The sequence below is a fragment of the Acomys minous genome (assembly GCF_964271855.1).
Source record: "Acomys minous genome assembly, chromosome: 8".
NCBI classification, from domain to species: Eukaryota; Metazoa; Chordata; class Mammalia; order Rodentia; family Muridae; genus Acomys; species Acomys minous.
The window spans coordinates 46,198,901-46,223,713 of record NC_140489.1 but is presented as its reverse complement, the minus strand read 5'-3'; the positions used below and the strand labels follow the sequence as shown (position 1 = coordinate 46,223,713).

The following is a 24,813-nucleotide window of genomic DNA, read 5'->3' as shown; positions in this document are numbered from 1 at the left end:
TTTCGCATCGGGAAAGGCTTGCAAAGCCAGAGGCCACTCTACATATGCCATTTAAGCTCGGCTTGGTTATCCGGGGCTTACAGGAGGAATGGCTTTCCCCGCGTTTCTTCGCCCCCCAGTACTCTTCACCCCTCTGCGACTCTTGGTTGGGTCCGGGGCAGGGCGGAGCGGGGAGGGTAGCGCTCCACGTGCGGCCGCGATTGTCCCCCTCCCCTCCGCCCCTAGCTCTCAGCTTCTTCCGGGGCTTGGACTCCGCCTCCAACTCGGTGTGGGGCGGGGCCTCGGGTAAGGAGGGGCGTGGCCTGGGCGAGCCGTGGGCGTGGGCTCGAGGGGGCGGAGCGGAAGGCGGGGGCGGAGGCGGGGCAGCTGCAGCGTAGGTCTGGCGGCGGCAGTAGGGCTGGGAGCTGCGAGTAGGCTCGGCGCCGCTGGAGCAGACGCCGGTTCCGAGTCGGACGCCTGGCGCTGGCGACTTTGGAGGTACGCGCGGGAGCGGGCGCTGGCCTGCCGGTCCCCTTTCTGGAACGGTGCTCCCCGGCCGTCGCTGTGCCCCCTGCTGGTCTAAAGTGCGGTTCCCGGTCGTGCTGCTTTCCGAATCTTTCTTCTCTCTCACGGGGCTCTGGGCGTCGGGCACCGGGCGGGCAGGTCGCCTCTCCGCGAGTCCGAGCTCGCCCACGCCGGGGCGGCAGGCTGGGGCCCCGGGGCAGCTGCGGCCGCGGGGGAGGCGCGGAGCTGGGAGGCCGGGCGCTGCGTTCCTGTGCCCCGATCTCTGGGACCTCGGTTCGAGGGGCTCCTGCCTGTAGCGCCCCGTCTGTGACTAAGTGGCATGAGCCGTGAGCCCTGTGTGCCGGAGCGATGCGCGGTATTGCCTGTTGTGCGCGCAGGCCAGGCAGCCAGCTTAGGGAAGGCATCCAAACGCGCCCGTCCGGTGTCCCCGCCAATGCCTACTGCGGGAAACCCCTGAAGGAGGCCTCGGGGACACACGAGTGGGGAGTGCGGCCTGCAGAATTGGGGCTTCTGGAGGAACTTAACGCGGCCAGGCAAAGGAGACAACTAGCCTCCCCTCTGGGAAGGCTGGGATGTGGACAGCTGGGGGCCACCCATGTGAAGTCTACAGGATTAAAACAACACTTCGAGTTCCAGGATGGCTTAGCCTAATGGTGGAGCGCTTTCTTAAAAGCAGGGATAGATGGAGAGCTGTCAAAACAAGCACATTTAAAGTTGAAATAAAAGCTGGCGCAAATTTTCAGGCCGTACAGTTGTGTGGCTAGTGCCGGAAGAAATACTACCTCGGTGCCCCCTTTACACCTTTTTGGAGTTTGTTTGTTTGTTTATTTATTTAAGCAACCAGTCTGTTTTGCTTAACATTGCCCTCGGGAGCTGTGTAGTGCCCACAGCGGGGAAGGAAAACTTGAGCAAGGGTTCTCCGCACCTTTGAATGTGGAAGGAAAGTGTACCTTGCCAGATTTTCCACGCATGAGTCCCTCCTCTCTTAGGACCCGGCGATGTTTGTGTACTGGTTTTCTAAGCATCTACTTATTTAGTTTTTGCACGAAATACCCCCTGTTGCCACAGGGTGTAGTTTGGGGATTAGGGAGCGCTTTTGGAGAAAGCTGCTAGTGGCTTCATTTTCCAAGAATGTAAGTCATTTCCTTTCTGTGGTTTCAGGGAGTTGATATTTCACAGCATCAAAAACTCTGGGGAAAATTTTTCCGTAATACATCTGTCATTTAAAAGGCTTGTGACTTTTGGGTTTTCCTCTTTAAGAACAGTGCATAAATTTAGGCCCAGCATTGTTAAAAGGACAAAAAAAAAAGAGAGTTTTTTTGTTTTTGTTTTTTGTGATTTTTTTGATTGTTGTTGTTGTTGTTATCCCGAATCTAGAGTATTGAGACTGCTGTAGACAGTTTTAACAGCCAAGACCTACAAATGGCTTGCAGGATGGAGAGTGGGGGAGGGGAAGCGAGCAGAAAGGGGCAGGGAAACAGATGCCTTGTGCTCCGGTCCTTTGTAGTAAAACTTCTAGCACCTAATCATTTTCCTTGGGTGTGGTTTTTGAGAAATTACAGTTTTGTGTTAAAAATGAGAATACTCCACTGTTGGACGCAGTTGACAGTGAACTGTGGGGGCTTTAGGGAAGGGGTATGTTTGTAAACATACTGACTTCATATTTCATAGTAAAGTAGACCTTTAGTAGATTATTAGTTGGAGGGGGTCCCCCAGGGGATATCCCATATCGAGTTATCTGCAGGATATCTTCTCCAGAAAGCAGACTGGCTGTAATAAGAACTCTTTGCTCCCACCGACGAATATCTGCGATCTGACGCTGATGGGCCACACTAATCCTCGGCAGTTCTTGCAAGGCTCAAAACATTGAGACAAGAAAATCTTTGTGTTTTTCATCTCTTCCTTTTCGAGGTTAGCCAAGGGGTAAGACACCAGCTTCAGGTACACAGCTTGAGCGCATAGATTTAAGACACCCCTTGCTTTGCATGAAAATGCCCGAGCGCAACACAGACAGGCAAAATGCCAGTATGCTATAGGTTTTTAAAAATCTGTCATTCAACTGGGCTGGCTGAGTTGGGGGTTGTGGTAGACCAGTCCACATTTAACTATGCTTATAAAGCTTTTGGCTTTCAGAACTTATGACATAATGGGCTGTGTAGCCTTTTGTGGCAGTTGCTTGGAATGCAAGTTTCAAATAGGATTGTTTTTGACTGAGCCCTCAGGTTTGGAGTTTTGTGTAAATGACTCCTGTCTCACAACTAACTTTCTGATAAAGGAGTTCTTTGTAGTTTTCAACTTGGATGTTAATACATTTTGATTTCTAAAGCTGTTTTTTAAAAAAAAATAAAACCTGCAAACAATTATTTTATTACATGAAAGCCAGTACCAAGAAAAGATTAATTCAGTCCAGATGTAAAAATGTATGTGAAATTTAGATTTGGATGATCTCAACAAGTTCCCCTTTTGTTGATGAGGCTGCCTGGATCCCAGATGGCATCCACAAATTATCCCCTGGTCCTGTTTCTGAATTGAAGTCTGCATTTCACGGGCTTTCTCCAAAGTCACTTTAATGTTATTTTAAATCTTCTCAAGAATAGGAAGTTTTCTGCACATATGCAAAGAGGGTCATCTTCCTGTTGTTCCTAACAGAAGCCTCCTCTTGCCCAGCACAGTGCATGCGTTCTACTCAGTGTAAAAACAGGAGGCATATATAGTATTTAGGTAGCTAGCCTTAAAAGGTTTTGGTTTTGGTTATTGGGTCCAGCTTCTCTTTTTCTTTTTTTCTTTTCTTTTTAACAGAAAACAAAACAATTTCAGGTGTTTACACTCTTCAATAGAACTCAGCTGTAAGAGTTTGTGGCTTCAAGTGTCTTTCCTTAACTAGCCTCAACCCTGTGTCCCTTCTTATCCCAAACAAGCACAATTTAGAAGATTGGTTTGTTTGCTTGTTTGTTTGTTTTTAGACACAAGGTTTCTCTATGCTGTCCTGGAACTCGATTTGTAGGCCATGCTAGCCTTGAACTCCCAGAGATCTGACTGCCTCTGCTTCCTCAGTGCTTGGATTAAAGACCTGCACTACCACACTCTGCCAGACTGCTATGTTTTTAACTAATGCTCCTAACACCCTAGTTAAAAGAACTCAGGTGCACTTTCCAACCAGATGTCTTTAGGAAGTCTTGTGTGATTGTGGGGCTTTGGGGGAGGGGGACGTGTTTTGTTTTGTTGTCATTGTTGTTTAGACTTTTAGTCTCACTCTGTAACTTCAGCCATCCTATGTAGACCAGGCTAGCCTCAAACTCACAGAGATAAGCCTGCCTCTGCCTCCTAGTGCTAGGATACTAGAATTAAAGGCCTTAGCCACCTCACCCAGCTTTTATATGATTGTGCAAATTACACATTTTGTAACTTTGTTATGTTCTAATTGTGTATGAAACCGGAGATCTTTGTGAAGGAAATTTATTGGTAGTGAAATTTTAATTAAACTGTGTCTTTTCTAAAATCTAAGCAGGAAACCTGGAATTGGCAGCTTCAGTGGCTAAACTCTGATGGGCAGGGGATAGTTGAGAGGGCTTTTAAATTCTCACACAGTCCTGGAGAAGAAGCTTTGCCGATCTATATAAATAAGAAGAAACAAGCTAAAGGGATAATCCCAGAGGAACGAGGCAGCAGAATATGAGCACCGGGTTACATGGAGAACTTAAACTTAGAAGGATAAATAGTGAAAATCAACACTGAGGTAGGGAGAACTTTTTACTTGGAAGTAGAAAGGAAAAGAATAATATCTCTCTTAACTGGGCAAAGGGCAAATTTGGAATTGATGTGCCTAGGGCCTGTATGCAGCCTGGGATGGGGCTGCCAATTGATTGCTGTCCTGGAAACCTTGCCTCCCTTAGTGTTGACTCACTAATTTGCTGTTCAATAACTTGTAGGGTTGAATGCCATTACTGCTCACCCCCTACCCAGCCCCAGCCCGTTTTAAAGAATGGAAACTTTGTGTGTGAGTGCTAATGATTATACATACATTTAACTGGTCTCTAGCATTTGGGAAAGCTATTAACACATGGCTTGATAAAAAACTGTGGAAGCAAGGAGTTCTTCAGCAGTAATAATGGCTGACACTATTGGAAGGTTTGGGATGGAAGCAGGCACTTTGCACATCTCATCGTTCATGATTTTAGTGGTGTGATCACTTCTGCTGCAGATTTGTGTATGGTCACTCTATGCATCACGTGGAGCGATCCTGCAATAGATCATATCAAAGAAAGATTACAGACCCTGAGAAGCGAGGAGAAAGTAACTGATCTGACAGCTGCCTGTGTTTGCCCGGGAAGAGAAAAATGTGTTGAAACCAATTCACAGATGAACTAACTGTAGTCCTGAGGAGAAGGCACTGTTTATTTACCTGAGGCTTCCCTGGCAGTGTCTAGCTCAGCATTTTCTTGCTTTTCTTTCCCCACCTGCATGGCCACTGAGGCAGAGTTCAAACAATAAGCAACTGGGGAGAGATTCGGGCATTACCCAGGTGATTGCGTAATGTGCGCACAGGACAAGATTCTGGTTAAAAGCACCAGCTTAAATACAGAGTCTTCTGGGTTGAATATCCTGGGGTATCCTCAGACGTTTTCCAGCGCCCTTATTGATTTATATTTTTAAAAAAATGATCTTTTGTATTAGCATCCAGCCACAGTCTCATGTGTGAGAGCTAGTCTTCTCCAAGGTAAAGCCAACTCAGGAGCTGGCTCTCTGGCCGAGGTAAATGAGGTATAATTAATATTTTCCCTACAGGAAACAGCTTGTGCCACACAGTTTCAGCGGCCGGCTGCCTTACTCTCACACCTTTTGGTCCTTGCTGTTTTCCTTTGCATCTCTTGCTCGCTCATTATATATAACCAGAGAAACGTACAACTGAGGATCATTGGCACAAAGCAATCTGGTCCAAGGATGACCATTCTTCTGACTTCTTACCTAATTGGTTAGTTTTACTGTGTTCTTAGATGTCATCTAAGTGCGATCAAATATACAGTGTTCGGTATTTTCCCCTTTTGGGGGGTTGGGTGGTGTGTCTTCTTTAGCCCGACAATGTCATAGAAATGGATGTAGGTAGTGGTGGTTCTTTTCTTTTTATTTCCATTAATATGCCCATTTCCCCATTCTGTTAACGGACAGTTGGGTAGTGTGGGGCTAATATGCAGTGACTAATCTTTTGATGCCCCCCCCCAAAATTCTGAGAACTTCAGAACCGAGAGTATAATCTTAAGATTAAAAGCAACAAAAATAACTTACAAGAATAGGCACTAGGGCTGGAGAGATGGCTCAGAGGTTAAGAACACTGGCTATTCTTCCAAAGGCCCTGAGTTCAATTCCCAGCAACTACATGGTGCCTCACAACTCTCTATAATGTGATATGTCCTCTTCTGGCCTGAAGGTGTACATGTAAGTAGAGCACTGTATACATAATAATAATAATAAATAAATACAGCTAAAAAGTGTTGCTCTTCTAAAGGATCCTAATTTAAAAAAAAAAAAAAAGAATAGGCAGTAGCAACAGGAACACTGAGAGTTCGCCATGGAGCGCAAGCCTGATGGAGTACAGTTTGAAGTGTCTTGCTTGGACAGTGCCAGACTGGAGCTGAGCACTGAAGCTAGGGAAAGGGGCCTTCGGTGACCAGTCAGCCAACCCGTCATGTTTAGTGGTGGGATGAGTCATACCAAGGCTCATCCTAATGACCGTGCCACGGCGGAAGCTTCCTGGGACCTGCTGTAGTCCAGCCAGGAGCTAGACAGGTGGGGCTGCTTCCCAGAGCAGTGCAGGGTTTGCCCCGCAGGGGGGAAGAACACAGGGCTAGAATCCAGGACTTCTCATCCTGGTCTGTGCCTGGAGGCTCGGTGCCTGCAGAATGATTTCCCTGTTCTGATTCACTCCACGGTGCTGGGTGGCTCTGCTCCGATTGCCCAACTCTGTCACACCAGATCTGTAGCAAGCCGGAATCTCAGCTCCTCTTCCCTGTTCCAGAGGGCCCTCCACACTGAGCTACTGGGATTTTTCTCTTTTTTTCCCTCCTTCCCCCATCTCATCATCCTCCTGTCTAGGCTGCCCAGTGAGGTGTTGGACTGACTGCAAATGCTGCGTGGGTATCTGTTTTTGTTTTGTTTTAAATGATTTATTCATTTAATGTGCGTTAGTGTTTTGTTTGCGTGGGTCTTTGTGTGAGGGGGTCAGATCCCCTTGGAACAGGAGTTATAGATAGTTGCAAGCTGCTATGTGGGTGCTGGGAATTGGACTAGGGTCCTCTGGAAGGGCAGTCGGTGCTCTTAACCTCTGAGCCACCCCTCCATGGCGCCCTGCTGAGTGGGTGTCCTGAGGACCCTGTTAATTTGTTGTTTTATCTCCTGAGTGGTCTAAGCTGGCCTCTCATTTAAAAAGACGGTTCACTGGATTCCTGCTTTTCCCCTAATGGCGGCCCTCCCCCCCCCTTACACACACACACACACACACACACACACACACACACACACACACACACACGCATCTTCTTTCCTCCAGCAAGTACTTCCCGAGAAGCCCAGGATTGTAATCTCACTGAGAGACCCAATGGATAAAACCAAGAGCTTGCCAAGAATGCAGATACTTTCTCTCAGGTCTCCCTGAAGAACAGAGGACATTTTCATGGTTCCAGAGAATGCTTAACACATCAGTTTAGGCTCATGTAAAAAAAAAAAAAAAAAAGTGCTAGTGGGCCAGGTGTGGTGGCACACACCTGTAATCCCAGCACTTGGGAGGCAGAGGCAGGTGGATCGCTGTGAGTTCCAGGCCAGCCTGGTCTACAAAATGAGTCCAGGACAGCCAAGGCTACACAAGACCCTGTCTTGAAAAACAGGTGCTCAGTAAAATTACAAGCAGAAGGGGTATTAGGGTTAGAGGAATGTGTAGAAGAGAGGCAGGGAAGTGATGAGGATTTTTGCTTGTTTTTCCTGAGACAGGGCTCCTATGTAGCCTGGCTGCCCTGAAACTCACTCTATAGACCAGGCTGGCCTTGAACTCACAGAGATGTCCCTGTGTCTGGCTCCACAGTGCTTGGCTTACAGGCTCCGGACACCGCTGATGAGGCTGTGTTTTTAAGGTTTTAAGTTGTCATATATTCATTTTACCCAGTGATAGGTTTCAAAAGATGCTTTCATTCAAACATACCGTGTGAGATCTGCCTGTGTTCACCCCTCCTCCCTCGTGCTTTTATCCAGCTGCTCTTCTTGCTTCTGTTCACACGTCCCACATACTCACATACTAAGAATTTCATGTATGTATGTGAAATCTAGGAACCACATATTAGAGGAAATGTGGCCGCATATGTCTTTCTGAGTTTGGGTTAATCTCACTTAGTATGGTAATGTCCAAATACCTGTGATTCCCTGCAGATGATTTAGTTACACACACATTGGGGGCGGGGAGCCTACCAAATTTTCTTCCTTCCTTCCTTCCTTCCTTCATCTGCTGGCTGACTCCTCAAGGAGCTGTCATCTTGAACAGTGTCCCTAGAATACTGACTCCGATTCCACCGGGTGGCTTTGGAGTCACTCCCTGGAGTCCCCACTCTGCTGTTCTGCACTGGGTGACTGGAGAAATTACTTGCACTTCGCATTTCCTTCTCTGTAGAGTGATAGGTGACAGAGAGATGACCTGCCCACAGGGTTCCTGTGAGCTTGGGTGGAAATGGTACCTGCAGAACGCCTGGCCTGGCTTTTGACACGTAGTAAGCAGCTGAAGAGGAAGCTGCGTGTGGGAAGATAAATAGGCTTCTTAGAAGTCGACTTTGTAGGAGGATCGCTATGAGTTCGAGGCCAACTTGGTCTACAAAATTAGTCCAGGACAACCAAGGCTACACAGAGAAACCCTGTCTCAAAAAAAAAAAAAAGTCACCTTTGTTTACTAGTAGTTCGTGGCATTTTCCTCTCAGGAAAAGCAGGCAACAGAGACTAGTACTGGGCGGTTGGTGGTGCTGCAGGAGCAGCAGCAGGCCTTTCCCACTGACCACTAATTGATGGGAAGTTTTCTCAGTTCTTTCCTAATTGTTTTTTCCCCTCCTTTTTTACAAATATCAAAAAAGTAAATCCACATACTAAAAATATTCTCTTTATGGTCATTAATATTGGATAAATTATTTTGTGCCTTAAGAGTAGCAAAGGACCCTGCTTTCTGCTCACAGACCCTGCCAAATTTCCCATGAGCCCTTTTAAGGAAAGTCCCATTACTGGTATGAAGTTATTTACTACACACACAGAGTTTATATACTGTGGCCCAAACCCCTTAATGATTTTTTGTTATTGGGCCCAAAGTTTTAAGATTTTTTTTAAAAATTCATTTTTATGTATACAGTGCTCTGTCTGCATGTATACCTACAGGCCAGAAGAGGGCATCATATCATATTATAGATGGCTGTGAGCCACCATGTGGTTGCTGGGAATTGAACTCAGGACCTCTGGAAGAGCAGACAGTGCTCTTAACCTCTGATCCTTCTCTCCAGCTCCAAGTTTAAGATTTTTAAAACCATTCATTCAGAGGAAATTAGTAGGCAGAAATAGGAGGAAGCATTTATACCAAAGGGAATTTAGCCTAAGCACACTGGGAAAAGATACATTTACATCTAAACAGCAGATTACACGCTCAGCTATAGGCCCGAATGATGTTCCTTGGGAGAGGGGTGCTACCTCACATGACCCGTTCCTCTGTGGACTCTGAAAATCAAAGACTTCAGTAAACTGAACACTTCAAATGTGTACACTAAGCCCAACAGAAAATAGTTTGTTTTTTTTTTAAGTGTCCAGATCTGTGCCAAGTAATCGCTGCAGTGCCTGCCAAAGTATTACAAGTCTACCTGGGCAATGAAGTAGGATTAGCTGTTTCTAGGTAAGTGCTAAGTTGAGCCTCAGTCATTAGTCAAGCAGTGGTGGCCCAGCGTACAATGTCTGTCCCCAGCTGTGGATGCCAAGCCTTTGGTGGGTAGGAAGCCAACCTGAGCTCCATCCTCAGTAACTTCTCTGGGAGTGTGGAAAAGCCTCGAGTATTAGAAGAAAATGAAGAAGTTAACATGACAGAATGTTTAAATTCAGTTGTTCATTTAATGTAAAATACAACTGGTACAAGCCACTGGGCTGTGTTGTTGCCTCCAGAGATATGTAAGTCAGCAGAATAGGGGAAAAAGCCTGCTGTTATGTTTGTCTATTAAGAGACAAGCGATAAGTAAAGTACATCTTAATGTGTTTAGAAAAGGTCATGAAAGCGGATCGCAGTGGCGCATGCCTATAATCCCAGCGCTCAGGGAGGCAGAGGCAGGTGGCTCTCTGTGAGTTCGAGACCAGCCTGGTCTACAAAGTGAGTCCAGGACAGCCAGGGTTACACAGAGAAACCCTGTGTTGAAACAAAACAAAACAAAACAAAAACGCAAAAGTCATGAGTATGAAGCAAAAGGAGACCAAGGGACATGAGAGATGCTGGTCCAGGTTGGTGGGGACATTACTGACCAGGTTAGTCTTATGTCTGATAAGTTCATGGTGAGTTGAGAATGCTGGGAGTTGAGCATGTGCTGAAATGTGCCTCACTTACTGAACAGCACAGCTCAGCCGCACCGTGCCATAGAGAGTGTGAGTGACGTCTTGTGCTCATATGTGCTGCTCCGCACCAGGAGAAAGTGTGATCCTGATCATCACTAGCCCAGGAGGTATCAAAAACCAAAGTGTGAAACATGATTTCTATTTTTTTTAAAGATTTATTTATTATTAAGTGTATGGTGTTTTGCCTGTATGTACACTTGCGTGCCAGAAGAGGGCACCAGATCTCATTATAGATGGCTGTGAGCCACCATGTGGTTGCTGGGAATTGAACTCCGGACCTTTGGAAAAGCAGACGGTGCTCTTAACTTCTGAGCTATCTCTCTAGCCTGTAGATACTTATTTTGAAATAGGAAAGCCACTTGCAGTTTCTTTCTTTCTTTGTTTTTTGTTTTTGTTTTGTTTTGTTTTTTCAAGACAGGATTTCTCTGTGTATCAGCCCTGCCTGTCTTGGACTCACTTGGTAGTCCAGGCCGGCCTCGAACTCATAGAGATCCTCTTGCCTCTGCCTCCTGAGTGCTGGGATTAAAGGCGTGTGCCACCACGCCCCTTCACTTGCAGGTCCAAAGTTGCAAGTTGAATATCTTTGGCTAAAGACTGTACCTGAAAGCACTTTGCATAAGACTTTATTTTTTCTGACCCATGGTCAGTCCTTGAGGTCTTTTATTAGGAAAAGCAATGTGTGCTTAGAGATGGCACTTTCTGAAATAATAGGTTTGGGGTGTCTAGGCTATGCCTAGGGCCCAGCAGCCTGGAAGCCCTCATTCACAGGACTAGGACTAGGGGTTCTCAGCATTCAAGACCAACTATGAAATTCTCTGTAGTGTTTGTTCTATACTTTGTTAATGGTTTTCATGATGATCATTATTTCTAAGCATGTGATTAAGCACTTTTCATAATTCTGTGTTTTATATCATAATTGGGCACCAAGAATTTTCTCTTCCTGGAATTACCTTTAAATTATAATGCTAATTTTATGTAATACTGTCATCAAAGTGAATAGGCATGTCTCCGATGCTAATCATCTTTTCTTTCTCTAAGCTTATTAAACACTAATACTTAGGCTTTGATTGTGCAAGGATTGTTTTTGGAGCATTAAAAGCTTAAGAGTGATCGGGAGAGTTAAGACTCTGTTACACATATTTGAATATTATTTGGTAATAAAATATTCTTTAGAGAGTCACTGATCATGGAAAAATGCTGGAATGGGCAAAGACTCTTCCTTGGCAGTGGGTTGTGGCACATGTTTTTTGAACAGTGGAGCAACCACTGATTATAGCCTTTTTCTAGTGAGTGGACTGTGGTGTAGGCATCTAATGTCAACATTCTCTTAGGTACTGCTTTGTCAACGCTTTTTTTTTTATTACCGTTTCGCTTGTTTTTTCAGCTGGAGCTTGCAAGTCACTCTACAGTTAGTTAAATGGTTATAATTGACTTGTAACAGAGACACACACAAGGCCAGTGTTAAATGATGCTCAGTGCAGTATTTTCCATGGTGATGCTGCGGTATGCCGAACTTTAAGCATATTTGAAATTAGCGTTAAGTCTCTTCTTTGGAGGACTGTAGGATGCTATCCAGATTTCTTAGCATGGATTTTTCATGCTAGACCAAAGTTATATGCCCGAGGCCCACGAGCAAGATTGGGTGCAGACATACTTTAGCTTTTAACACATTTATTTGCCAACGTCTAAAACTTGGGAAGTTTGACATTTTAAAAATTGCATTTTAATGTCTTTCCTTGAAAAGCCAGAAACCCTGGTGGTGACCTGTTGGGAAAATGTAAGAATTTCCTCCTTTGTGTGGACAAGAGCTCTGCAGCCCCACCGAGCCCAGCAGAGAGCCAGCGTCCACACCAGCTGGAGCTGCGCTGTTTCATCACACTCCACCGCAGCCTGCTCCGTCCGGGAGGCTGTACGTTTGCCTGGTGTGTGTCGTGGCTAGTTACTTCTTTTCAGTGTCATTTCAGAGCGCCTGAGGTCTAGTGGAAAATGTCTTCCCCCTCATCCTGTCTGACACATTAACGCCATGCCTCTTCCTCTCCTGGGTTCTCTTTCCAGAATCCAGGCTCTGCGCTGCTGCTCTTCAGAGCCGAAACCTGGCACCTGCCACTTTGTGCAGTCATCTTTGCGTGCCTTACCCAGCTCACCCCCACCCCCGTTCATTTCTTGAAAGCAAAGACCATATAATTTACTAGTACCAAGAAAGTTTACTTTAGACTTACTAGATTAGCTGTTCCGATTTAGTTCCTAGTATGTAGAACCCTATAATTACAGTGATGGTATAGAACTAGAAAATGGCAGTCTTATGTAAAATGTACCTCAGGTTGTTCTTTCTTGGCGCATTTTCCCCGCCGTTTGTCATAATCTGCTTGGGTATTGATTCTCTAGTGAATCAGTTACTTTCGATGTTCTGTCCTATTGTATGGATGTGTAGCGTTTCAAGATGACCGAGTCATTGCTGCTTACCACTTGGGGTACAGGAGACTTTTAATGATCTGGCTGTCCTAGAACTCACTCTGTAGTCAAGGTTGGCCTCAAACTCTAGAGTTCTGCCTGCCCCTGCCTCCCGAGGTTGATTTTTTTGGTTTTGTTTGTTTGTTTGTTTTGTCTCGCTACGTATTCCTGGCTGGCCTGGAACTCACTATGTATGCCAGGCTAACCTTGAACTTACACATCATCTGCCTGCATCTATCTACCTCCCTGAGTACTGGGATGAAAGGTGTGTACCACCATGCCTGGCCCTGAAAGGTAGATTTTTTAAATACTAGACTATAGAATCGTTTAATTTTGAAAATTATTGCTAAAAGTGGTGGTACACCTTTGATCCCAGAACTCAGAAGGCAGAGGCAGGCAGATCTCTGTTAGTTCAAGGTCAGCCTGGTCTACAGAGTAAGTTCCAGAACAGCCAGGGCTACAGAGAAAAACCCTGTCTTGAAAGGAAAACAAACAAAAGAAGAAAAAAGAAAGGGAAGGAAGGAAAGAAGAAAGAAAGAAAGAAAGATAGATAAATAGATAGATAGATAGATCGATCGATCGATCGATCTTAGAGCCGGATGCTGAGTGTCTGGGAGCCCGCAAAAGTAGGGGATGCAACAGTGATCAGGCGCTGAGCTCCTCCCCACTATTTCTGTTGTCCAACAGCAGACTTAACATAATCAGAATGTAAAAACACAGCCTGTGGTAGAAAGTCAATGAAGATGTAATTTCTGTAAATTTAAAGACCAAGGGACAAAGGTGTGAATGTTCAAAAAAGGAAAAACAATTTTCCAAATATATTTCTTACCAGGTGTGGTGGTGCACATGTTTAATCCCAGTACTTGGAGGCAGAAGGAGTGGATCTCTGTGAGTTGGAGGCCAGCCTGGTCTACAAGAGAAACCCTGTCTTGAACCACCACTCCCCCAAAAAAATTCAAATTAAGAAATAGTCTCCCCCACCTCAGAAATGTTGAGTGCTTAGAATTTACAGTAAATTCTAATTAAGTTCACTTAAAGTAAAGCCTTTTCTAATCTTAAGGGTTTATTTTCTGAGCCTACTTTCGTTTTAAATATCTGAAAAAGGGACATTTAGATGATTTGTAACTCACTAAATTATTTGCTTTTACAGGTCCCTAGAGAAACGTTAAAGGAGAGATTTTCATGAAGTCAGAGAGTAAAACCTAGTCTAGAAAGCCAATGGAAGTGGCTCAAGACAGCGTGTAAAATCCCCTTTAATAGCACCCTGGGCGTCTGCTGACCGGGACTGCCTCCTGAGGAGTACAGTGTCAGGAGCCTGCGCATCAGAATGTGGAGACAGAGATCTAAATTAATACATTTTAATGTATAATCTGTTTTCTGCTGAATAGACTTTGAACTAATATTTTAAATTGCCTGAGAGATTGGGAAGGCTGTGAGATTTTGAGGGCTTGACAAGGGCGCTGCCTTTCTGGGGACTCTAAGACGCTGTGGCGGTGACTCCTGTGTGTGCTTTCTGGTGTTGCACAGTGATGCTGTGGGGCGGTCTGTGTGGCTTTCTTTGCAGGTAGGCAGCAAGCAGCTTGACAGCAGATAGGTGCTCCTCTCCTCCCCTTCTTGACTTCTTCCCTGCCACCTGGAAGGAGTTCTTGACCTGTGTCCAGCAGTGTCACTGCTTTACCCCTTCTGAGCAGTGTGAGGTCATTCAGCTGGCATTTGGGTTTACACTTTTAGCACCATCACTGTGTGACCTCCTGACCCATACGTGGCAAAAACAACTACAGAGTGTGTGTTCTATCCCAAGGCTGACATATGAGGAAAATCTATGTGATACATATTCAGCTCTTAATATTTACATTTGCATTAAAAAAAATAGAAATTTTGTTCCTTAAATATCCAAAAGGCCCTAAGCAGAGACTGAACTTTTACCAATAGAGGCTAACAACAGAAATTATTTATGGCTGCTCAAAGTAAGATCAGGAATCTTGAAATGCCTGATACTGGGGATGTTGTATGACCAAACTTTTCCCAGGGAGCTACACACATCTACTCACCCCAGATAGAGACCCCACCACAGACCAAAGTACCAATACTGCCAAAGCTCAACTTGGTGAACCAATGAGTTATATTGGGGTCCCTTACAGTAATATGGGTGAGGGATTGCTTACAGGAGCAGAAATGACGGCAAAGACAGTTGCAGCACCAAAGCCCACCCCAGCATGGGTGACAGTTAACAAAAGCCAGCAACCTGGAAGCAAAGTAGAACTCCGTAAGAGCAAGATGTAGTTAGCGCTTAAGTTTTCTAAAGACTCTAAGAGCTGAATCTGAAGACTTCTAATAGGAAAACAAGCTCTAAGGCAGAACCTGCAAGGAGTTAAGTGGCTGGACGCCTCTACCTTGCTCAGGTAGTGACAACAGCAGAATTCTTTAAGAACTGCTTTTTCCCTACCACTAATCACCTTGTCTGATAAAATAGTTAGTGTTTTAAAAATGTGGTACAGCACACCCCCCCCCCCATTTTATTTTATTTCTTCTATTTGCTAGGTTCTCGCTACATAGCCTTGACTGGCCTGAAAACACGACACTACGTAGGCTAGGCTAGCCTCTAACATGCCACAATCCTGCCTCAACCTCCCAAGTACTCTTCAATACCCTAAAAAGTCAACTTTACTTTCTGCCAGGTACTAGCAACATATTTTCTTTAGCTCATGTTGATTTCTCCAGAGAGGTTTGAAGTCCTCTTTTCATACATTTTCCAATTTCCATAATGGCTTCAACTTGACACAGAATTTCAAATCACCGACCTTTAACCACAAAAGGCAATGTTGTGTGTAAAATTTCACACTGTGGAGCCTTTGTAGAATGCAGCTGTTACCCTGTAACTGGATTGAACTGGCTAAAAAGGGAGCCTAAGATGCAGAGTGTTTTGAAATGATTACACATTTATCCATTTCAGGATTAGACATTCGGTTCAGGAACTTGATCTGCTCTTTACAACTCGATAGTTTAAAAACTGGAGCGCAGGAGTTTATGGAGCCCAGGAGATAATTTAGTGTGCTGCGGAGGCATTTCTACCACACATCCTCTATGGGACATTCACTCACAGATCACTTTGAAAACGGAAACCTAGATAGATGGCTTGTCTCAACACTTGTTTGTGTGCCAGAGATTTTGCTGAAATTCAGAGATGAGCAGGGCCTGAGCCTAGCACTTACCCAACACAGCAGCGCTCCTGTTTCGTTTGACAAGAAATTATCTTTTATCTGTTCAGAATTCTTGCTCAATAGTAACTTTATTTTATGTAGTGGCCTTGACTTTTTTTTTTTTTTTTTTTTGTCTCAACCAAATCACCATGACTTCCTGTATCTCAGTTCTAAGGTTGAGTTTAAGCTCAGGGTTTAAGATAAAGCCATGGGTTTATCAGTTGAGCCCACTTTACATTGTGTTCATTCATACATTTCACATATAACGAGAGGTTTGAGGTAATAACTGCTACTTATATAAGCGCTTGTGGATACGTAGATTTGTTTTAAAGAGTTTAACTTTCCTATGGCAAATTGCATGCATGAAAAATGACATTCATGAATTTTTTTCTTTTTTTGGTTTTTCCAGACAAGGTTTCTCTGTGTACTTAGCTGTCATGGACTCGCTTTGTAGACCAGGTTGGCCTTGAACTCACAGCAATCTGCCTGCCTCTGCCTCCCGAGTGCTGGGGTTACAGGCATGTGCCACCACTTTTAAGTAGATAATTGAGTTTTGGCAAATGTTTTTACTCATGTAACCAACAAAATAAGTGAAACATGGAGTATTTTTGTGGGAACCAAATGTTTACTGTAGCCCCTTTTTAGGGACCCCCACCCCCATTCCTCCTTTCACCTTGCTCGTATACATGGTTTCTTCTGTCAGCTAGCATAGTGTGAGGGATGTGTTTTGTCAGGGATGCTGGTGAACAGGTTCACGAGTCATCTTTTTTTTTTTTTTTTTTTTTTTTTTAAAGACAAAACTCCTCGTGGTTTGACACTGTTGCCTTCTTTCTTGGGGGGCATTTGATTGCCACCGCTCACTCACACCCCTGCTGATGAAGGACGTTCGGGCTCTTCCATTTTTGAGCCCTGATATCGTTATGACGAACACCCACATTCTCCTCCTGTCTTGGCTGCACGGTGTATAAATATGTAACCTTATAGAAACTGCCTAATAGTTTTTTCTAAAGCGCCTTGTGCCATTTCAAGGTCCTATCAGCAAAGACCAAGAGTTCTTCTCGCTCCAAGTTCTTACGGGTCTTGGTACTGTCATCTTTTCAGTTTTATGAGCATGTAGGGTAACTTACCATGGCGTTTATTTGTGCTTTCCTAATGACTAATGATGGTGCGTCATTTCAAGTGCTTATTTGTCCTTCTCACATACTCTTTGCTGAAATAACTATTCAAATTTATTGGCCATATTTTTTTAAAGCTGTCAACTTTGTTTAGTTACATGAGCTATCTGTGTTATTTATGTTTTCTAGGCTTGTTTTGAATCAGATGTTTAATTTTTCCCCCCAGTTTGAATATTTCTTCATCTTTAAGGTGACTTTCATTTTTTATTTGTATTTTTTGGTTTTCAAGGCAAAGTTTCTCTGTGTAGTCTTTGCTGTCCTGGACTTACTCTATAGGCCAGGCTGGCCTCAAACTCACATTGATCCACCTGCTTCTGCCTCTGCCGGGATTAAAGGGGTGTGCCATCACGCCTGTTTGCTTTGGTCATTGTATGTTTCAAAAGAATTCTATGAATGAGGTGGTAAGACCAACTTTGTTGTCTTCAAAATTATTCTCCCGAATTTTGTTAATGTTTTATAGGTTAAAAAAAAAAAAGGCACAATGCAAAGGTTTTAAAACTGTTTTGAGATAATTTGAGACCCACAATAAATTTCAAAAATAGTAGTTCCCTTGTGGAACCCTTTGATTTTAAAGATTTATTTATTTATTATGTATAGTGTTTTGCCTGCATGTATATCTGCAGGCCAGAAGAGGACACCAGATCTCATTATAGATGGCTGTGAGCCACCATGTGGTTGCTGAGAATTGAACTCAGGACCTTTGAAAGAGCAGACAATGCTCTTAATCTCTGAGCCATCTCTCTAGCCCCATTTTTGTTTTTCTTATAATGACAAGGTTTTAGGAAATGCTGGTGTCATTTAAAAAAAAAATTGATTGGGAAATGACTCTTTTTAGTTTTCTGAAAAATTTGTGTAGACATGCCATGTTTTCCCCCCTTTGAACATTGATAATAGTTGGGGGGACAGCATCTGCTCTCACCATTTTCTTTGTCAAACATTCCTAGAGCTTTGACAGATAGTGGCATACTCAGAGGCTGGCGTCTTGTGAAACATCTGAACATTTCAGCGAGGCTGTTAAACCTGTCAGTGTGAATTGTTCACATAACCGTCCCGGTCACCAGGCTTTGAGTTTGGACACTGTTCTAGCGTGTGAGCTGCCATTTGGTCCAGCTCTGAAGCTTTGCTTTGAAGCTTGGGATGTACTTTTGAGGGATGCCTTCAGACCACAGCTATTTCAGATCCTTGCTATGGGGAGGGCCTGTAGAGTAAGCCATCTGTTACCACACGCCCTGGAGGGCTGCCTCTCCCTGGCTAGCGGGAAGGAGAGCCATTCCCAGAGCCTGTGAACTCTGGGGGTTATTTGGCCTGTTGATCTCTGAGGATTCTGTCTCTGGCTTCGAGGGACGTTTCCCCCTCACAGGCCCCAAATAGTCCTTGGCCAGTGATTTCTGCATGCCCCCCACCCCCGACCCCAAATCTCCAGCCCTCACTTTGTGCCCCTGCATCCTCTTTGCTGTTCCGTGCTATACCAAGCTCCGGGTGACTTTACCGCACCAATTCATGTCTCAATCTTCTTGGCTCAGTGAAATCAGCATGAACTAGAAATTTCTAGATACGGTGTTTTAAATCTTCAAAACTCCTCACACGAGAAAAAATGCTCACGAAAGGCAGGAGGGCAGAGTCTTGGGAGGAGTTCCATGCATCAGTTTGTGCTGGTTCTGAAGCATGGTCCCAGCGAGTACTTGTCTGCTAGTGGCGACCTGTTTACAGCTCACCTGGAGTGTATCAGTGGCACAGTTGCCATGGGAGACCGAATGAGGAGCCATGCCGCCAGTGGCTTACCGCCAGCGTTGACAACTCGGAGCGCGGGTATCCTTCCTAGTTTCTATGCATGGCAGCTTGAGGCACTGCCGTCCTTTACCCTCAGAGGAAATCCTTTTCCAAACGCTTAAGTAGATTGCGTTCTCCTGGCCGGTGGCTTTTCACAAAATGGCTGGGTCGTCAGGGGAGGTGCCAGGACCGTCTGATTGTTAAGACCAGTACAGAAGGTGAAGTGACACCAGGTAACATTTACATGTGAGGAAGCACCTCACGCAGCTCCTCACAGCAGAATCTCACCATTACAGGTAATACGTTTCCTCAAGTCCTTCCCCATCCCCAGGTGCTGGTGAATTTTTTTTTTTTTAAATTGTGCTATGAGTGTGTGCTGGGGAGGGGGACCATGATTCTTGTATGATGGTCAGAGTGGGCGTAGGTTTCAGGAGTCGGTTCTCTCCTTCCATGGTGGATGCCAGGATTGAACTCAGCCCGTCAGGTCTGTGCATGAAGCTCTTTGACCCAGTGAGGCATCTCACTGGATCAAAGACAGGTTTTGTGGGGTTTTAAAAAATATTTTTTGGTTCTTTTGAGACAGGGTCTCTCACTATGTAGCTCTGGCTGTCCTAGAACTAATACTGTAGACCAGGCTGGCTTCAAACTCACAAAGATCTGCCTGCCTTTGCCGCCCAAGCACTGGGATTAGAGGCGCGCACCATTATGCTGGCAAGATGGGTACTTTAGGTAAAACGTTTGAGTGGCTTTGCTCCTGGCTCGCAGATGAAGTGGTTCTGAGGCCACTAGGAGTAGACAGGCTTGTCCCAGCTGCGATTGAGGGAGCTGATGGGGTGGCAACTGCTCCCCCAGTGTTGGGCATTGGTCCTGCAGTGAGTGACAGCTGGCCACAGATAAGCCACCCATCCAGTTTGCCCAGGCTGAAAGTCCCTGGCTCATCTCAGGAATAGTTGTCTTTCCGGTGCGGTCACAGTCTTAGGAGCAGAGGTGGGGTAGTTTCTGGTTTTGTTTGGCTTGGGCCTTTTTAAAACTGTAACCTTCAAGGTTGAGGTCCGGTTCCATCTTTCATGGAAGATTAGCCATGTTAGTGTAGGGTAAGGTGTGATTCGGATTTCCTTCCTCCACACCCTTTAGAAGCTAGACTGTGAGTCTCTCACAGCATCGGCGGGTGATTGCCCCCAGAAGGAATGTGCAGTGTAGAGAGAGATGCGCATCACACAGCCAGGAAGCCAGTGTCGGGCGGGTCAGACCGAGGTAGCTTGACTAGGCTGCCTGTGACTCACTCCTGTGCTTTCTCAGCCTCGCATGCTGTACACCACAGAGGTTCACAGCATGACACCATTTCCCTCCCCCTCAGAAGAAATGGGTAATAACTGTGTTGGCCTTGATTTGTATCCTACTTCAAAACCCCAGTGAGAAGGGTTAAATAAGTAAGGCCTGTGACTAGGCACGCGTGCGGGATTCGGGGGAGCAGAATGCTACCCCACAGGTAAGCCCTTCAAAAATGAACATTCCAGCTGGTGGACCTGGCCGGTTTATGGTTTTTACCTTCCAGAAGCGAGTGAGCAGAAGGGACTAAACACTGGGGCTTCCGGGTTGGAGAGACAGCTTCAGGGTAAAGCTTGCTGGGGAACAGCATAAGGACCGTAGTCCTGGCTTTCCACCGTCTCCCCACAGCCGCCCTCACAGTGACACAACCACTTGGTCTCCACAGAGCAGGCGGCCTCACAGAATAGTGTGACACTTTAGGGTTGCTGACCAGGTCTGGGCTGGAGCAGACATATTTTTTTTTATTGTGTCTGGTAGAGATTCCCGCGTGAGAGCTATGGTGAATATTTTGTGAAACTGTAAAATATAGGTCATGCATTTAGCAAACACTTTTATCGTTTTTCTTAAGTGCTTTTTAACCCATAAATCACAGTTCTGTCTACATATGACACTTCTGTCTCCAGCTTGTGTGTTCAAAGCAAAATCCCCATGTGGGTGTAAAACACAACTCTGTAGCAATATAAAGCTTTGTTAGAATGTTTGCCTTTGAAGTCTGTAGATTGTGCTTTTGATCTTTTACTGAAAAGGCTGTCTGTCCCCAGACTACATATGTACAGGCCATGTGTGTATTTGTGCATGTGCATGACCATACCTTTTGAAACTGCAACATGTTTGCGTGTCTCTATGTAGAAGTGTAATCTCAGTCTCATAACATATATATATATACACATATATATGTGTGTATACGTATCTGTTATATACACACATATGGATAAAAGTTGAATTTCTGGCATGTCAAAGTATCTTTCTCTAGCTTCATAAGTTTCCCCATATAATTCTGTGACTATCGTGGTTAAAAAAAAAAAAAGACATTTTATTAGCACTTCAGTATGTTTGACATAGTTAAATACTTCCAAATGTGTCTTATCTTTCCATTTAAATCTATAGCTATTATACTTTCCAAAACGATTTAAATTATCTCATAGCCATCATGTTTTAAACAGGGAAGAAGAATTCTATAAGGAAAAGCCCAAGCCACACTGACAGGGTCATTTGGTCAAGTGACAGTTTTTTCACCTGTTGGACAGCAGTGATGATGTCATTGATTGTCCTTTGTTACAGTGTGTCCGTCTACTAATCCAAGACATGAACACACATGTTGTCACTAAGTTGTCTCCTAAATGTTCATTAACACTAAGTGCCTTCGAGGCAGTTTTTCAGTTTCAAGGCCATGAGAACAATTATGTGGTGGGTGAAATATTTTACAATAACTTAGAATGCGATACACTGCATACAGCTCTCAGTGGGTCACACGGTCAAGTGTGGCAGGCAGCAGTAGCAGAAACACATACTTCCTACCCTTGTATATCTTTTTAAAAATCAGTCATCAGTATGTGGTTGTTTTTATCAATACCCGCTGATTGATCTTTCTCTGTGTGTGTCGCCTTGGCTGTCCTGGACACTCTTTGTAGACCTCAGGCTTACAGAGACCCTTGTGCCTCTGCTTTCCCGAGTGCTGGGATTTCAGGCCTGCACCACCCGCCTTTGATTTTGCTTTCTAAAATTGGAAACTGACACATTGAAAAGCGTTTAAAGTGTTTATATTGAATCTTTAATACAATTTTGAGATTAACCATTCTTTTGCTTCCCTTGATAGTCTCACCATGTGTGTCCTTCCCTAACGGATCTTTTTTTTTTTTTTTTTTGCCTAACATTGAACTTGTTAGTCATAGAGATATAATCACGCATCTTTCTATTAATTTACTGCTGTTGTTCATCGTTGGTGCAACACAGTCGTTCATTTTCACTGTGAGTGGCTTCACTGCTGAATGTTTTACTCTTGGCAGTGGACGTCTCTGTTCCTAACTTGTATTATTACCAGGAGCTATTTGATGATATGGAAAATATGAGTTATTCAAAAAAAAAGCTAGTAACTTGTCAAATGTTTCATTTAATCTTTCTTAAAGGTGTTGTAACTATTGTTCCCCATTGGACAAAAGAATTTCAGAGAAACATCAAAAAAGTTAATGTTAGAGTTCCATATGTATATTTATATACATATCAAATAATGAGAATTTCACAACAAAATTATCATTTACAAAACCGTAATTCCTGTGTCAGATGGGATTGAGTGCAAGTCCCATGAATGAAGGAATCAAAGATTTCATTGTAGAAATTAGAAGCAGATGCTTCTCGGTCTAGTGTTTTCCCTGAGAACAGCACTTTTTGTTGGCAGGGTCAGCCTAGAAGTTCATCTTGGTTGAAAGGAATTTTTGTGCCTCGTTGCTAAACCTGATATGACTTTTGAATGCAGATGGCTGTGGAAATAACATTTCTGTGGTTTAAAATTCGTGAACTTCAGCATTGCTTTTGCCTTCCCTGCTGATTGCCTACCTAAGCTCACCATCTCAGCTTCCCCCAGGATGCAGTTTTTGGGGTTTTTGTTTTGTTTTGTTTTTCGAGACAGGGTTTCTCTGTGTAGCCCTGGCTGTCCTAGACTAGCTTTGTAGACCAGGCTGGCCTCAAACTCCCAGCGATGCGCCTGCCTCTGCCTCCCGAGTGCTGGGATTAAAGGCGTGCGCCACCACGCCCTCCCTGCTCAGTTTTTTTGGTTTTAAAAGTCCATTTACTTGAGGGGAAGTTGGTTATTGGGGTGTTGTGACCTGTGACTATTCTTGTTCACTACCACGTTCTAGTTGAGGTAGCCCCTCTGAGCGATGCTAGCCTTCCGCTAGAACTGACTTGTAGGGATAAGAGGAAAGAAAGGAGGCCCTAGATGACATTGTGTGCTCCCCATCAATCCCACGCAAGTAGTCGTTTGATAATGAGCGATGGTACTTAACAATAGTCCAGACTTGTATCATACTTACCTTACTTAGTACATACTTACTACATACTTAGCCTTACACTACCCCACAAAGCATGTGCTGTACAGAACGGTGATAGGACCTCCCAGTCATACAGCTAGTAAAGAGCTGGTTAGTTCGTAAACAGGAGTCAGAACCAAGCACCTGGCTCCGGAGTCCGGCTTGCAGTGGGGGTTCTTTGGCACTTGGAATGTAGGGAGTCCAGCCGGTGGTGCCTTTGCATTGTGTTTCCTTTAATAGCAGTTGGTGTAACAGGAAGTACGGGCACTTTTTAAATCGCTGGTTTGTTGAGTGGTGGGGAATACTGTTCTTATCGCTTGCCCATTACATTTACAGGAAAGAAAAGATGCGCCCATTTCATCTTGTAGGTATTCAAAAATCTACAGGTCAGTACTTAGACCGTAGGGAAAGAAAAGATTTATTTGTTTGCTACTTTGCTTGTCGGTTGGTGTTGGAGACAGGGCCTCCTCACTCTATGGCCAGGCTGCCATGTGACTCACTATGTCCCTCAGGGTGCACTGAATACTCAGCCATGCCCCACCACAGCCTCCTGAGCGTGAGGATCAGTTAAAAGCCACTACGCATGGCTCCAAAGGATGTTTAAGACACAGTATTCAGCCAGACGCCGTGGCGCACGCCCGTAATCCCACCGCTTGGGGAGGCAGAGGCAGGCGGATCTCTGTGAGTTCAAGGCCAGGCTGATCTACAAAGCAAATCCAGGACAGCCAAGGCTACACAGAGAAACCCTGTCTCGAAAAACCAAAAGAAAGAAAGAAAGAAATCTACTATTTATCTTAATTACTAAGGCATTTCTTTGCTTTTCTTGGCAAGAAAGTCTAAAATATATTCGGTGAATCTCACTGGGTTTCCAGTGTAGAAGTAGAACTGCCCCAGCATTAGCATGTTTATGAAAGCCTGTCCTGGAGAAGGGTGGGGTCCCCCAAAGACCGGAAGCAGCCGCAGCCAATGAGAAGACAGGCTTTCCAGCTCAGCACCTGCATATTCTAGGGAGCAGGAAAGACGATGTTTGTTCTTTCGAAGAAGCTGACAGATGAGGCAGGATGTGGGGGTGGGGGGGAGTATTCTGGGCAGGGGAACAGCATGGTCAAAAACAAGAGAAAAACAGTGACCCAAAACATGAGTGACTAAGGATCACAGTGCCTTGACAGTCCTGTGTTCCAGAGACCCGTTAGAGAGAGTGAGCGTGTGTGCCATCCATCCGTGATCAGAGGTGCGGTTTATCAGCACAGTAGCAGGTGAGGACGCGGGTTAGGGGTAATGCAAACCCACAAACGTGAAAATCCAGGAGAGAACTGCAGTGATCACAGAGCAGGTCATCAAAAGGGTGGACTACAGAGGAGAAGGGTTTTTTTTTTTCCTTTCTAAGATTATTTCTAAATGTTTGAAGAGCGACCACTCTGTTGTTTACCCCTTCCCCTCAGTCTCTGTGTTTGGAAAGATCAAAACAAATTGGGTCATCTGCTTCATTTTGTCACCATATCATGTGAAACTGTGTTCTCCAAATAAGTATTCAAGTGGTAGAATTGGTATTTAACTGAGCGATACTTCATTTTCTCTTGGGTAGGACTGGGGTAAACATGACATTTCCGTCAGGATTTTACAGAGTGAAAGATCGCCCTGACCTTGCTGATGGACTGCAGGAACAAAGCCCCTCCAAAGACTGAGTAATTAGAGTGATGCTTGTCTCACTCGTCCGGGAAATAGGCATCTAAGTCATTATTATTATTATTA

At 44.7% G+C, this 24,813-nt stretch overlaps 1 protein-coding gene across 2 annotated transcripts in view; it reads left to right on the top strand.

The window, feature by feature from the left end:
- The first annotated feature begins 327 nt into the window (after nt 1–327).
- The window catches only part of FRMD6 (FERM domain containing 6), a 62,744-nt gene continuing 38,258 nt past the window's right edge, over nt 328–24,813 (top strand). For both annotated transcript variants that reach the window (XM_084792335.1, XM_084792334.1), the window contains exon 1: nt 328–477. The gene's annotated coding sequence lies outside the window, so the exon portion shown is untranslated. The remainder of the gene's footprint in view (nt 478–24,813) is intronic.